The sequence below is a fragment of the Hyperolius riggenbachi genome, chromosome 6, assembly GCF_040937935.1.
Source record: "Hyperolius riggenbachi isolate aHypRig1 chromosome 6, aHypRig1.pri, whole genome shotgun sequence".
Classification (NCBI taxonomy): Eukaryota; Metazoa; Chordata; class Amphibia; order Anura; family Hyperoliidae; genus Hyperolius; species Hyperolius riggenbachi.
Genome location: NC_090651.1, coordinates 106,030,408 through 106,047,598, shown reverse-complemented (window position 1 = coordinate 106,047,598; position 17,191 = coordinate 106,030,408). Strand labels below are relative to the sequence as shown.

Genomic DNA, 17,191 nt, shown 5'->3' with positions numbered 1-17,191 from the left:
GTCTGCTGCTAATGTTTTTTTCTTAGCTGTACTACACATACAAATCATTAGATCATAATTTTTTTTTGCTTCAGTGTCTCTTTAATGCCGGGCATACACGGCACGTTTCTGGATGCAATTATGCTCGGATCGAGCCGCTGGCTCGATGCCGGCGCCTCCCCGCTCGTCCACGCGGATCGATTCCCACTTGTCAAGGATCCTGATCAAGCGGGGAATCTATCCGGCAGGTCATCGGACCTGTTGGATATTATCATTCGAGCCCATCAGCGGCTCGATTGATAAGGAAAGAAAGTGCCGTGTATGCTCAGCATTAGAGATAACATTTTAGAGCTGCTGATGTTATTATCAGGGACTAGAACGGGATGTTTACCACAGTAGTAGATCCATTACAATACTACAAGTCATTGTGTCTGTGCTCCTTGTGAAGGCCTAATACAGTGTCTCAAGGTACTCTTTAGTCAGGTTATTCAATATAGAAAGGCAAATGTAATTGGCACAAGTAATTTTGAAATGTCTATAATTTCTAGACAATTTGGCCTACGAATGGAGGGGGTTTCATTGCACAGTGCTTTTAGAAAACACCCTCTCAGAGTCTCCTTACTTAACTCTTGGGAAGTCTAGAGCGCTTTTCACAAAGGGGAAACACCTCCTACTTGCATTCTCATGGTAGTTACTTCTGAATGGGCTACTTTTTGATGAATACAGTTATACTGGACAGGATCTCTAAACGTTGGTCTTTTTGAGATTTAATCATAAGACCAAGTTATGGTTAAAGCTATAATAAAACATCTATGTACTACCCCTCTAACAGGACAATTCAGAATTAAGGTTATTTATTTTCAACCCCAAAATGCAAGAAACACTGTGAACATCCCTTATCCTGTTTTCCAATATCTACAACATCAACAAACCCCTCTCTGGCATTAGGTGGAATTTTCATAAGGCAGGTATCAGAATAACTTTATAAACTCTCAACTAACAGAAAGAAAAAAGGTGGAAAAATACTAAATGAGATAACTGAACTAAAAGGAAAAAAAAACATTTAAAACTTGTGCAAAATGCCATAGTAGACTCCACAATTTGGCTAAACTTAGGAATCATTTAAAAGCCATACTGTTGTATCTGATCAAGTTCAAACAACCAAATTGGGAAAAGCAGAGAACTCAAACATCCCATCCATCACTTCAAGTGGGGCTACTATCCCCAAATTACACAGAAAAAGAAAAACGTTCAAAATATGATAAGGGCAGCTGCATACATGAAGAAGAAAGAGGGAAAAACATCTTTCTAGGTTGCTGCAAACCCATTGTTTGTATCAGGGAAAAATGTTCTGTGCTTCTCCTTCCTGAAAGTGGGCAAAGGAAGAAAGAGTGGTGGTCAAAATCCTCACAGTGATCGAGACTGAGAGGGGTCAGTGGCGACTTCGGGACACAGCTTGTGGGCTGGCCACTAGGGGTGCTCACTGCATTCCGCGGAATTCCGTTTTCCGCGATTCCGGTCAGAAATTGGCAATTCCGTTCCGTCGCATCGGAACGGAATTGCTATAGCACTAAGCAGAAATTCTAGAATTGCTATGCGGAATTCCGTTGGAATGCAGATTTTTTTCAGCCAATCAGAAGGAAGACCCTAGACAGAAGCTTCTAAGTGAAAACAACAGGATATCTGCATGAAAACCGGAATTTCTGCACCAATTAGAGTCCTAAGAAAAACCAACCAATCCTACTTTAGCAACCAGCTCTCTAGCTACCTATCAGCAGCTATCCCACCCATTTTGTAAATAAGAGAGCTGTGCAGTCACGAAGCTTGTGAGTTTCAGTCTGGTGTTGGAGAGAGAGGAGAGACAGACCCATATTAGTTGTTTTAACATAAAACAAAAGTCTTTTTAAAGACTGTATATAAACCAAAAGTCTTTTAACCACTTAAAGGGATACTTAAGTGAAAATAAAAAAATGATTTTTTCTCACCTGGGGCTTCCCTCAGCCCCTGCAGCTGTCCGGTGCCCTCGCAGCCTTGCTCCGATCCTTCTGTCCCCGCCGGCGGCCACATTCGGTTTCGGCGACAGCCTCCGACAGGCTGGGAACGCAAGTGATTCTTCGCGTTCCCAGCCACAATAGCGCCCTCTATGCTGCTATTGTGGCAAGAAGGCCGCAATAGCAGCATAGGGGGAGATATTGTGGCTTGGAACGCGAAGAATCACTCGCGTTCCCAGCCTGTCGGAGGCTGTCGCCGAAACCAAATGTGGCCGCCGGCGGGGACAGAAGGATCGGAGCAAGGCTGCGAGGGCACCGGACATCTGCAGGGGGCTGAGGGAAGCCCCAGGTGAGTAAAAATCATTTTTTAATTTTCACTTAAGTATCCCTTTAAGCCCTCTGTCGTTTTCACTTTATGCATTCGAGCAATGTTCACCTCCCATTCATTAGCCTATATCTTTATCACTACTTATCACAATGAACTGATCTATATCTTGTTTTTTCCACCACCAATCAGGCTTTCTTTGGGTGGTACATTTTTCTAAGAGCTACTTTACTGTAAATGCTTTTTAACCACCCTGGCGTTCTGATAAGATCGCCAGGGAGGCTGCGGGAGGGTTTTGGCTTGCATGAAAGCCCACTAGAGGGCGCTCCGGAGGCGTTCTTCCGATCGCCTCCGGCGCCCAGAATAAACAAGGAAGGCCGCAATGAGCGGCCTTCCTTGTTTTGCTTAGATCGTCGCCATAGCGACGAGCTGAGTGACGTCATCGACGTCAGCCGACGTTCTGACGTCAGCCGCCTCCGATCCAGCCCTTAGCGCTGGCCGGAACTTTTTGTTCCGGCTACGCTGGGCTCAGGCGGCTGGGGGGACCCTCTTTCGCCGCTGCTCGCGGCGGATCGCCGCAGAGCGGCGGCGATCAGGCAGCACACGCGGCTGGCAAAGTGCCGGCTGCGTGTGCTGCTCTTTATTTGAAGCAAATCGGCCCAGCAGGGCCTGAGCGGCAGCCTCTGGCGGTGATGGACGAGCTGAGCTCGTCCATACCGCCAGGCTGGTTAACAGTATGAATAAGAAAAAAACTGAAAAAAATCATTATTTCTCAGTTTTCGGCCATTATAGTTTTAAAATAATACATGCCTCCATAATTAAAACCCACGTATTGTATTTGCCCATTTGTCCCGGTTATTACACCGTTTAAATTATGTCCCTATCACAATGTATGGCGACAATATTTTATTTGGAAATAAAAGAGCATTTTTTCCATTTTGCATCCATCCCTATTTACAAGCTTATGAAAAATGAAAAAAATAGAAATATTTCATCTTTACATAGATATTTAAAAAGGTTATACCCTTAGGTGAATATTTGTGTGTTTTTTTTTATTGTAATGTTTTTTTTTATTATTATTAAACATTTTATGTGGGTATTTTTGGGAGGGTGGGGTGTAAATAGTATTTGTTTAGGGTAAATATATGTGTATTTTTTTTTTACATTTAGATGTAGTTTTACTTTTTGGCCACAAGATGGCAACCTTGAGTTTGTTTACATGACGTCACTCTAAGCATACAATGTACGCTTAGAGGGACATAAGAGGCAGAAAAAGCGAAGCTTCCAAGAGAAACTGTCACTTTTTTTGCAGGGCAGAGGAATCAGTGATCGGGCACCATGGCCCAATTCATTGATTCCTGGGCTAACGATCCCACGTGCATGCGCGCTATCGGCCGCGGGAGCGTGCGGGAGTGCACATGGCCTCCTTGACGTAGTTCTACGTCAAGGAGGACAAAGTGGTTAAAGACTCTGTGAGAGAGAGTTAGAGTGTGAGCTATATTAGTAGTAGTAGTAGCTAGGTGTATTTGTGACTGAGAGAGTGACAGTAGATTGTTAGTTTGAGTGATAGATTGTAGTGTAGTGTGCTAGTAGTTGCTGTGTGGAGAGGGTTAGACAGAGCCAGCCAGGCTTAGTGTTTGACAGAGTGAGAGTGAGTTAGGTGATTGATTAGTTGAGTGTAGTGCAAGTTTTTTTTTGTTTTTTGTTTTCTTTATTTTGTTTTTTTTAAATTTATTTTCTTTATTTCACCCACTTATTTTCTGATCTGTTCTGTCGCTCATACCCCTACCCCAATACAATTTGTAGCCCCAAAATAATGGAGCGAGAGTAGCAGCAATTTCCTGCCACTCCTAAAAGGAAATGGAGTGATGGTGTAGTGTTGGTGGATCACGTCAAGTACATGAGCAGGTTCAGGGTGGCAGCAGCAGCAGGAAGTGATCCCCCTGGTCAGAGATGTCTTCCCTGTGTTTGCACGCAGGAAAATTTTGACAGAGCAGGAGGCAAAGAGAGTTGTTGATTATTTAGATCAGGAACCCTCTACCCAGTCTGAGGAACTTGAAGCTAGTTGCAGCAGCACCAGCCGCCAGGTTCCTCATGACCAGAACCCGACTGCAGCTGCTTCTCTTGACGAGGTTGCTTCCTCCCAGTACTCCCCTCCAGAAGTAAAGCACACCTATGTTAATGCGAGAGATGTGCAGAAGGATTGGGATGAGGCATTGGAGGAGACCATGGGACCAAGGTCCCAAGAAGTGATGGGTTCTGTGGTGACAGAAATGGCCCCTGTGTTTTCTTCATCCAGTGTCACCAGTCAACATCACCACGAGTCAACTACAGAAGTGTTTGGTGGCCAGGTGGAGGGTCCAGAAGAGTCACTTATTGAACTGGATGATATTTTGGATGATGAGGCGGCTGATCAGACGTGGTCACCATCTGGTGGGTTAGGCACTAGCAGGCATGAGCAGCTTTGAGAAACAGAGCAGACAGTTAGCCAGCAGCCTGCAAGTGCTTTCCTGTCTGTCAGTACCCACCACCAGTCCAATGCGGAGCATCGAGGTGCTGGAACAGGTCGCACCACTGCTCCACGTGCATGCACGTCCCCTGCATGGAATTGTTTTACTGTATCTGAAGAGGATGAATCCAGGGCAGTCTGTTCTGTGTGCCGTAAATCGGTGAGCAGAGGCAAATCGGGCAGCGGGTTCGGCACTTCAGAGCTGATAAGCCATCTGCACAAACACTACAGACGGGAGTTTGAATATGTAATCAAATCAAATCCATCAAATGTTGGCTAAATGGTCCCTTGTGCCTCTTCCTCTTCTAAAACCAGCTTGCACATCTGGCAGTACTTGCTCTGTATATTGCTGCAGTTTGGCTTGTAGAACGTTGAGCATTACTTTTCTTGACATCTTCTGCTTCTGTCCCTTCCATTTTTGTCTTTCACCATTCCCATTTTTTGCATGGAAGGTCCTTTGATAGTGCCAATCTTCTTAAAAAAAATCTCTGTTCTCTCTCATTTCATTGTTAGTTTCTACTTCCTTGCACTGTTGGTTCATATAAGCTTCCTTATCTCTGTGTGCTATTCTCTGGAACCTTGCATTCAGCTGATACATGTTCCTTGATCTCCTTTCCTAAGCAACTTTTAATGTCACAGGTAGAAACTATTTTGCCTTCTTAATCTTTTTCTTTCACTTTAGGATCTTATTTGTTGTAACCTCTTGGACAATATCATGTACTTCTGTTTTGTACATAGTTCCTAAGGCATTCTATGTACCAGGCCTAATCCTCTGAACCTATTCTTCACGTTTACTGTGATGTCATATAAAATACTGTTGAGATCATATGGTCTACAGGATTTTCCTGTCTTTTAATTCTTCACTTTGCAGTCAGAGATGATGATCTGAGCCAGAGATGCTCCCAATCTTGTTTTAGATATTTGTATAGAATTCTTCCATCTCCTCCTGAAAAGTATGTAGTCAATTTTGTTGAGATACTGAACATCTGGTGATGTTCATGTGCAAAGTCTTCTCTTGTGCTGTTGAATTAAATATATGCTATTACCAATGTGTTGTCTTCCATTAGTCCCTGTCATTCTTCCTTATGCTTTCCAAGACCAAACTTGCCTGTTATTCCACTTTCTTCTCACCAGCTTCAGTTGTTGGAACATACAGTAATTTTGAATCACTGTAACATTGTAAACTGATGTTGACACCTTTTTATTGATAACTAGTAGACCCAAACCCGTTTAAAAACGGGCTCTAGGGTCTAGGGGCTGCCGCCCGCCGCATGTTACTGTGCACACCCGGCCGACCCGCTCAGCTCCCTGGCCCCGTCCTCCTGTCTCTGTGAGGCTGGGTCCGTACTGCGCACATGCGCAGTAGCATAAAAAAAACATGGACCTAGCTACACAGGGACAGCTGCGTGACGCAGCGCACAGGGGTTTTATTATAGAGGATGAAAGCTATTCCATTTCTTCTGTGAGTATCCTGTCTACAATATAAAATCTTATGTATATCTTATGTAAAATTACTAATGCCAGTCCATTTTAGTTCACTTACTGTATTCCCAGGATGTCAACGTTTAGCCTTGCCATCTCCCCTTTAATCATATGTAACTTTCCTTTATTCATAGATCTTACATTCCGAGTTCCAATGATATATTGTCTCTTGCAGCATTAAACTGTAGTTTTTATACAGCTGAGCACCACAACATTGGATGTCCTCTTGGATTTAATCCATCAGCATCATACCTCTAGCTCTACTAGTACTAGCCTTCTGCTTTTCCACAGTAACCTGTTGGGCATCTTCATACATGAGGGACTCATCTTCGGAAGCCGTATCGGCATAATTCTGATGGCTTCTGTTCATCTGGTTTTCCTCTGGTTCTTCGACTTTGCAAAAGTTAACTGGAGTGGGCTGTCTGTACCTTCTCCAATGGATATTTATTCTGGTCTCTCTGCAATGACCTGCTCATCTTGGGTGTTGTGAGATACACCAGCCCCTTCGCTATGCCAAGGTAATGAAGGGGAGTGCAAAGCTTAGGGCTACCCTATTGCTTGCTGTCAGTTCTGACCAAGCAGGGTGTGTGATTATATGCATTGCTTCCACTTTTAAATTGGTAATTGGAGGATCTTGGTTCTAGGTTGGTCTTAATGCACTGAAAATAATCTGTTGGTCCTCTGTTTTGAAGCCTATTTTGACTGTCACAAAAGTGTGAAAAAAATGAGGAAAGCACAACGCTTTTGCTTTGAAATTAATTTTGTAGAATATAAAAGAGTCTTCATCACATGTAATCCATATTATTTCTGTTTAAAGATAAGTAATGTGTAGTAGTTGAAATGTAACATAACTTCACTTTAGCACACAATACAGTGGTATTTGTGAGTAGCCATTATCATTACATGCTGTTACTTGTAAAAACCTGAATAACATTCAAAACTGCGTAGCTTATTGCTTCATTAATATTAATCTTATTCTCAAAGCAGCTGGAATACAATGGCGCTTTCTGGTATCTATCCAATAAAACAACCCGACTTTTATAACATGATGAGCAGCGGCATAATGCTGAAACAGGAAAATAATTACAAGCTTTACAGTGGGATGAAATGGTGCCATTGTGTTCAAGAGGCTATATATTTTTTTTTCTTTTTTGAGTTTATTAAAAACATACAGTACAGTATTTGTACAAACCACTGCAAGACTCATGGGAAATTGCAGCGGCAAGATCCAAAAGCCAATAGCTTTATTTTGTGTCTGCTAAAAAAAACATACAGCTTGCAGTCCCAGATGACGATCTCTGACCCAAAAACAACTTCCTTATAAGAAACATTTATTAACTGAAAAAGACACACTCGAAGGGTGGTTTAAAATGACATATTGCCTGGCCAATAACGGTAAATTGTTTGTTTTTAATTTACTTCCTGCGTTTAGAAACGGTTTGTAGAGCTGTTTTCAATAATCTATATTAGATTTCTTCTAGCACTGAGTAGGGAATATAAGCCTCTCACATATAAAGAGAAATAAAGTAAAGACAGACTTGCCATGTGAGTCTCTTGTGTTTTCTGTTGTTTAATGACTCTTCTTTTGTACAGACTCTGTAACAGCGATGAGCGTGCCCAAAGAAGTACATAGCTAAGCGACTATGTCTTCTTAGCAAATTGCCCTGGTTTTTTATTGCTCCTTGATTGCTAATGTCCTCTATACTTGCTTTGGCAATACATTTATTACAACAGAGTGAAAATGGGATGCTACTCAGGGCTGCTAAAATCTGCAGTCTATCATAGTTTCTACTGCCATGAAATTGTCCTGGAAGGAAATCAAACTTATATTTTACCTATAGGATTAAAATTCAGAAATTAATTGAATAATGGTTGAGGTATGATCTGTTTATTAAAACAGCATACGAGCACCTAAAAGAATGTTTTCTTCTCATCCAATTCAAAATATTGAGTGTTTTTTTGTGTGTGTTTTTACCTTGCAAATTTCTACATCGACATTTTTCATTCGTTTTTTTTGTGACTATAGTGCCAGATATGTGCTAACTTAGAGAGGTATGAAGGTGTCCATAGCAGCTAATCATAAAGAAAGCAGGACGTCATCAGCAAAAAGTCCTAGCTTTATTTGATGATTTTTCGTTCTAATACCTTTTATTTCTGGATTTTGTCTCATTGAGATTGCTAGAGTTTGGGTCCCAGCTATGTTGCAGGTTAGAACCTACCGTAAATAGAAAGCATGTGATTGGAAGCCGAAACAGTACCTTAGCCTTCTCAATGCTTCACCATTGGTTAGTGAGACTTCTGACTTATAATGTGCTCTTTCCTCAAACTCAAAGTGATATACCCTGGAGTTTTTTAGTCTCATAAGTTCAGGAAATATGAGAGTTTTTAGAGTTTTTAACCTCTCCAGTGATAGAGTATTTTAGACTGATTGTAGCAGTAAAATCCATACAATTCGATATGCATGTGAGAAGTAGGGATGCGCTTCCAAATTCTGCAGAATTCCGATTTTCCAGATTCCAATCAAAAATCAGCTTTTTGCGGCAAAAATCAGTATGTGGAAATTGAAATTCTGTGGAAATACAGCATTACCGAGACTCGAACATTTTAGGCCAATCCCAACACTCAGAAGCATTGGACCAATCAGAGAATCACAATTGCACCACGGAAATCGAATTACTGTCTCAATTTGAAGCCAGAATACTCAGAAGTATTAGGCCAATCAGAGAATGCAAAAGTCTACTGCAGTTGTCAATTGGAAAAGCAAATTCCACATAATAGACAAGACAAGACAAGACAAATAACATTTATATTGCGCTTTTCTCCTTGCGGACTCAAAGCGCCAGAGCAGAGCAGCAGCCACTAGGGCGCGCTCTATTGGCAGTAGCAGTGTAAGGGAGACTTGCCAAAGGTCTCCTACTGAATTAGTGCTGGCTTACTGAACAGGCAGAGCCGAGATTCGAACCCTGGTCTCCTGTGTCAGAGGCAGAGCCCTTAACCATTACACCATCAGCCAACTGCATAATAGCGTATATCCACAAAAAATAGTGGATTCCATAAAAAAAATTGTGGATTCCGCAAACATTTTTTAAATTCTTATAGTTAATTTTATTGACAAATATAACAAAAAATAACACTCTGCAGAAATCTGCGGAAATCGAAAAGGTACCTGTCGGAAAGTTTAAATCCGTCAGAATTATAAATTAGCATTTCTGACCATCTGTAGTGAGAAGGACCATGCACATATGTGTTGAACTGGATCCTTAAAGACCTCAAGCTATCTTAGTCAACTGAGCTTGTGTTTACTGGGGTGGGGGGGAGGAGTCTATGTTTCCAAAGACTTCTGGGATTCTGGGATTCTAATTTTTCAAAGTTATACAATTTAGCAGAAAAAAAATGAAGCAGTGGAAAGATTTCAGAATTGACGAGTAACAATTCCTGGGAGTTCATGTCAAGCATTTTGCATTAACTGTGGGATACAAACAACTTTTCTGGTGATAATATAAACAAGGGGATTTTGGTCATCCATGTAGGAGATGAAAAATGCATGAATTGGATTAGATGGGTCGGATGTGGATATTTTTTTCTATCTAGAATTACACTCTGACTATAGCTGATATGTTTTATCTGAAAGATAGTTCCCCATCAAGCATTAAACCCAGGTTATACAATGCATATTTGTATTGCAAGGCATTTCTTCCAATAGCTAGGTTAAAGTGGGAAGACATTTGTAACTTGTATACAGACCCCAGTGCACCTCCGTTTTTTCCCGATTATATCCTTAACCTGCTGGTGTTCATCTAGTCTTGCATTTCCTCTACACAGGATTTAATGGATATTGATAAGATCTATAGGCTCAGCTAAAGGAAACCAGGCTCTTGAATATCTTCTGTATAGCTATGATAACCTACACCATGATTTTGGATTCTTTTTACCGGCATCATATAGACTGCAAAGAGCGAAGGTAACAACACTGAACCTTGTGGGAGAGGCGGAGTTACAATAACGGGTACCCAGGCATATCTGCTGTGGCCTGCCAGAAGATGGACAGAAACCAGCATAGAGCAGTTCTCCTTAGACCACAGTAATCTTGTTATTTCTGAATTAATATTGAATGCTCCACAGTCGGGAAAGCTGCAGGCAGTTCTAGTATAATAAGAACTAAACTGTCAATAGTTAGGCATGCATAATGTTAAATAAATAGATAAAATAATCAGTACCAGTGGGTTTCTAATAGGCGGCCGCTGCTGAGAGTGAACAATGTCCAAAATCCAAATAAATCATACATATAAAAACATCATTGCAGGTCTCGTTAATAGTGGAGTTTTTCTGTATGGTATCATTCCACCATTTAATATCCTGGTATTGCAGATTGTGATCACTTCCCCCAATTAAGGAATTAAAGGCTTACAAGCTAGAAACAAACCTCGTTGCACGGTTGTACATAAAGCTTGGTCAATTCCAAATTGGTCAATTCGACTCTCCAAGGTTCCAGAATAATAAACCCCTTCTCCAATCTGGTGTCAGCAACCAGTATCTCAGGATATGATGATAAAAACAAAAAGCAGTTCTCAGTGGACACTGCTTTGTTCAATAAAACCACAGGATATCAAAACTCAAAAGAAAGCATAAAGTAAACACGTACAGGGACCAACCAATAGGTAACCTGGTAGTAAATTTCACATGTGTGTTGGCTAAACAGTGGAAATAGGTTAAAACGTGCCATCCATCTTTTTTCTAACCGGTTTTGCAATCTTGTGTCATCAGGGGATAAGGAGCCCAGGTGGCCGACACTGCAATTTAAAGACTTGTGAATCCAATTGTAGAGACCTGCCGATAATAATCCACTTCCAGCCAACTCTCAAGGTCGCTGTAATAGATTTCCAGTATGCCAGCCAGGCTGGGTAATCGAACTCAGACATGGCACATGTGACGTTAACAGCGCATCTCTCTTATACAGAGACATGCGGCCGTAACAGCATATCTGAGTGTTAAAGCCTATAGCTAATTAAGTACATAAAGAGAATGAAAATACCAAGTGGGATGCAGAAGCCCCATGTTAATAAATGGCAGATGGAAAGCGGAAGTGGTGAAGGGGTAGCTGGTACGCAATTAGCATCCCTAACACAACCACTGAGATGGAAATAGCTCAAAAGAATACAGAGGCGCATTCCACATATAGAACATTGGGCTTTATACTAAACAAAAGGACATATGCATATCACCTGGTTTGCTTCTAGGGGTTAAGATTCATCACAATTATGGAAAATCAGGGACCAGATGGGGAATGGTGAGGGGTCCACTAGAAAGTTGGTGGATAATGAGAACAACAGGAATGTGATTAGGTTCTTTACCTAATACAACATCCAACACTGGGATATAAGAAAAATTCTTAGTAGGCATTGTCATGGACAAACCAGAAGTGGTATTTAGGAGGGCACCAAGCGTATGTGATAGTCTGGTTACCAATCATATAGCTCCACCCAGGATGGCCCCTATACAAATTATACCTCTTAAATGGTTCTATTAGTGTGGAAGGTGTAACAGCTGCAAGACGTGCATGTCTATGCTTAGGGAAGTTCCCCCTTTCAGTCCCAGAATGAGGAGGAACAGCGTTTTGATTTTTATGATCATATCATGAGATACTGGTTGCTGACACTATATTGGAGAAGTGGTTTATAATTCTGGAACCTTGGAGAGTTGAATTAACCAGTTTGGAATTGCTGAAGCTCAATATATAACCTTATAATGTGGCTTGTTTCTGGCTGGTAAGCTGGTGGTGGTGGTGATCACGTGTTTGGAATACCTGATGATATTACATGGTGGAACAATACCATACTGAAATATTCCATGATTGATGAGACCCACAGTAATTTGCCTATGTAATAGGCATTGCACATGATGGGGCAAAATACAGCTTATCAGCTTTCCCAAAATGTCTGTTAGAGTATCCTGAATTTCCAACATATTGGCCTCAATTCACTAAGAGCATGCTGGAGATAATAAGGCAAGAGTAAACTTACCTCCACACAGTGAGAGAGTTATCTTATCTCTTCATTCCTTACGTTACCTCCTCTGTAGTTAAGTTACCTCCTCTGTAGTTAGGTTACCTCCTCTGTAGTTATTTTCACATGCAGTTAATGAACAGCCTGTCTTTAACTCTGGAGTTATTTTAAGGATTAAAGAGTTAACTTAAAGACAGAAGAGTTAACTTTAGGTTTGCCTGAGGTAAAATGTTTCCTGAATACTACATTCCTTATCACCATGGTAACAACTCTAGAAGAGTTATTAAAGGATACCACAACTGACATGTGGCATAATGAGATAGACATGGGTATGTACAGTGCCTAGCACACAAATAACTATGCTGTGTTCCTTTTTTTCTTTCTCTGCCTGAAAGAGGTAAATATCAGGTATGTAAGTGGCTGACTCAGTCCTGACTCAGACAGGAAGTGACTACAGTGTGACCTTCACTGATAAGAAATTCCAACTATAAAACACTTTCCTAGAAGAAAATGGCTTCTGAGAGCAAGAAAGAGATAAAAAAAGGTGGAAATTCTTATCAGTGAGGGTCACACTGTAGTCACTTCCTGTCTGAGTCAGGACTGAGTCAGCCACTTACATACCTGATATTTACCTCTTTCAGGTAGAGAAAGAAAAAAAGGAACACAGCATAGTTATTTGTGTGCTAGGCACTGTACATACCCATGTCTATCTCATTATGCCACATGTCAGTTGTGGTATCCTTTAAAGACAGGAGATAACCTTAGTGAATTGAGGCCATTGTGGCCCTAATTTTTTAACTTTTTCTTCAGAGTTTTTCTCTGGAAATATTTTCTGATCCTGTCTAACCAATATATTTACAGCACCGAGCAAGTAAAATATTACCAGAAGCTAGGAAAAAAATAATGTTAGACCTAAATTTGGAAAAACATATTCCGAGTTCTGTTTTGCTTTCTGGGAGCTACAAAAGAACCTTATTGAGAAAATGTAGAAGAAGGTTTAAAGAACCAAGGGGCTACAGTCAGTTTATGTTTCTCCTGAGTTTTCTCCCAGGAAATATGTTTCACCCTATTTACAAAATAACCTAACAATTAAAAAAGTGCTAAAAAGTAGGTAGATAAGTAATATAAAACCTTACAATGTAGTTTATTGATAAAGTTAAAACTTAAAGTGACCTATAGATGAAGAAAACTGCCATTTTTTACTTATCCATGGCTTTATTTAGCCCCATACTTATGGATGCGTCCCTCGCCGTCCTCCTGCAGTCCTTATGCAGTCCTCCCACAGTCCTCCCGAAATCCTTCATTTAGCCGCAGTCAACTCCCAGCAAGCGGCTCAGTTGGACTCGGTCTGACTGAGTGATGCATGCGCAAAAGGTCCTGGCTGACGTCACTGAGTCGCTTACCTGGGCTCACCAAAGCTGAACAGGACATCATAGGAGGACAGCGAGAGACACAGCCATGCTTATGGGGCTGGAGGAAGCCCCAGGTAAGAAAAAAACGGCAGCTTTCTTCATCTCTGGGTCACTTTAATAGAGTGTAAGAGAAAAGTTAAATGAATAGGGCCCAAAGTCTCTCAAACAAAGTCAAGAGAGTGTGCATGGATTCCAGGGACCCTATTCCGTAAATGTTCTCTCCTGAGTTTTCATGTTTGTGTGATCTTCACACCTTCTCAATAAAATGCATTTTAAGCCGCCAGCAAGGCAGAATATACTAAAAATAATTTTGATAGTACATTTTCACCTACTTTTTTGTTACTTTTTAAATTCAACAAAGTTCTGAAAAATTATACTAAAGAGCAGGTGAATAATTTAATGCTAGGAGAAAAAGAAGAAGAAAAATTAATTGAATATGGGTCCAGGTGCCTACACTTCTGTTATTTGTATAGCCCCCAGAAGTTACCAGTTTATAGTACAAAAAACAATAATTTTAGTCAGTAAGACTCCATTAACACAGTCAGCTGTAATGTTAGAAAAATATTATAAATACAGTATTACTTACATTGATTACTTATCTTGTTGTCTTTACAATATCAGCTTTGTCAGGAAAATGGACTTAAGCCTTAATTAGCAATTATGCAAAAATCAGATGAACTTGCGTATGTATACTATAACATAAACCATCCCTTAGAAAGATTTAATTACCATGATGAATTAAATTAAAGGTCAATATAAAGAACTGTTTAATGAGCTTTTCACCCTTAGGACTTTGCAAGTGACAAAGGCAAAGCCAGCATTGGCTTGAAGAGAAACAATTTCATAGCCAACTTGCAAATAGGTCCATCATTATAAGGCCTATGTCACATGGCGTAACTACTTTCTTGCTGTAGCAGCACATTACTATTATTATTATCCCCATCATTATCATTATTATTTGGTATTAATGTCTTCTATGGCCCTTTATAATTACAGCAATAAACTATGTATATACAATTTACATATTGCAAGCAGGCATAATACAGATAATATATAGTCAGGCAGTACAATGTGTGGATGAATATAACAAAAGTGGCAACACAAAATACAGCAATAACATAGTACAATAGGTGAGGGTACCCCAGTTATGTAAGGTCCCAGCATGAATATATTATATATTAAAACTTAAAGCGGTATTGTCACCATAAAAATCAAATTTCAACCGCAACTGGTCTGAGCGTATTAAGTGATAAAGATGCTAATTCTGCATTCAAAACTTGCAAAACTTGTTCTGCTGTTATGGTTTGTAGTTATCACATACTTTAGGAGCACTGGCCCTAGTGCCAAACAGTGCCAAAGAGTTGAATGCTGGAAGTTCTTTTTATCTATAATATATTCATCCTCTTCCATTTATTTCCCTGCCTGGCTGCTTATCAGAAACATGCTCTAATTACTTGTGTTTACAAGCAAGGCTGAGGTGACTCAGTGATTGGATGTGTAAATAAAACAAAAAAGACAGTGCAGTTGTTAGTATACACCTCAGTGGGAATGTCTGAGGACTCTGGGAGGAGGGCAGCTAATGAATACACAATGAGCAAGAGAAGGGAGGGGGAAAACAAAAGTCAGGGAGGATATGAAGTCAGCATTAGCTTGGCAAGATGGCCACTGCCTAGAATAGGATGTTCTTCTTTTCCTTTATAAAATTCACAGGAATCATTACGTGGATAGCACAATACATCTGATATGTAAGTAGAAGTAGTATTTATCTACTTATATATGTGTTTTTTTATTTCTAGGTAAGCATGGGTGCCACTTGTTCTTTAATGAAGCAGAGTCAATAGGCTCTAAAATAAGCTGGTAGTACATCCTTAAAGAACTCAAGGGGTGCTAGCTGGATAAAATGTCCTTTCTTGAATAATGTGCTTAATGGGTGACCTTTAAGTTTTGAGGGTTTTTTTTTTTTAAATTTGAAATTTGTCAAATAATGAATGGGTTATTTGAGATAATGGAAGTTCCAGAAGACAACATTTGTATAGTACTTTTCTCCCATAGGGCTCAGTGGGAATGGCATGTCTTAGACCAGTAGTTGCATCCCTAATTACTGGATTATGCTACAGAATGAAAATCTACATGTCCAAAGCTAAACCGTTTGCCTTTTAACCTCAACTTAAACACCTACAGGGATTGACCTATCCTCGTTGAATGTGACAAAGAGTTCCAAACAGTAGGGCCAGCATGACAAAGGATCTGGTTCCAAAGGTTTTGAAGTGGACCTTGGAGATAACCAGTTAATTCGATCCTGTTGATCTGAGGTTGTGGAAGGTGTGATTCAGTTTCAAAAAATCATTCAGGTAGCAAGGGACTAAATTGTATAAGGATTCAAATGCTAGTTGGCCAATCTTGAAAAAGATTCTCTATTGTATAGGCCAGGGGTCTGCAACCTTTAAGAATGAAAGAGCCACTTGGACCCGTTTCCGAAAAGAGAAAAAAAACTGGGAGCCGCAAAACCATTATAAAACAGATATGTCCCCAATATGCACAAATCGTTAGCAGATATGTCCCCAATATGCACAAATCGTTAGCAGATATGACCCCAATATGCACAAATCGTTAGCAGATATGTCCCCAATATGCAGATATAACCCCAATAAGCACAAATTGTTAGCAGATATGTCCCCAATATGCACAAATCGTTAGCAGATATGTCCCCAATATGCACAAATCGTTATCAGATATGTCCCCAATATGCACAAATCGTTAGCAGATATGTCCCCAATATGCAGAAATGACCCCCAATATGCACAAATCGTTATCGGATATGTCCCCAATATGCACAAATCGTTAGCTGATATGTCCCCAATATGCAGAAATGACCCCCAATATGCACAAATCGTTAGCAGATATGACCCCAATATGCACAAATCATTAGCAAATATGACCCCAATATGCACAAATCCTTCAGCAGAAATGACCCCAATATGCACAAATCCTTCAGGAGAAATGACCCCAATATGCACAAATCCTTCAGCAGAAATGACCCCAATATGCACAAATCCTTCAGCAGAAATGACCCCAATATGCACAAATCCTTCAGCAGAAATGACCCCAATATGCACAAATCCTTCAGCAGATCTGAAAAGAAAACCCCATTTACTCACCTAGTAAGAAGACCTCCTGTCACGATCTCCTCCTGTCCCGACCTCCGGTCCCGACCTCCTTGTGGCGCGCAACTCCGTCGGCTCCTCTTCCTTCCCGACGTCACGTCCTGCCTGCACTACACTGCAGGGCTACGGGAAAATGTCCGCCCGAAGCCCTGCACTGGTCTGGCGGCCTCTCTGATAGGCTGCCGGCCAGCGGCAGCACACGTGACGTCACACGCGCAAACGTCACACGCGCGCCGCAACCACTGACACCCACTACCGGTGTAGTGTCAGAATGGGCAGCCCTGCAGCACCGGAGCCGGGACTGAGCCGCGGCAAAGGGGATAAAGA

General features: G+C 40.9%; 1 protein-coding gene across 1 annotated transcript in view; it reads left to right on the top strand.

The window, feature by feature from the left end:
- The window catches only part of DPYD (dihydropyrimidine dehydrogenase), a 1,875,594-nt gene that overhangs the window by 1,686,272 nt on the left and 172,131 nt on the right, over positions 1 to 17,191 (top strand). The gene's annotated exons all lie outside the window — the stretch shown is intronic.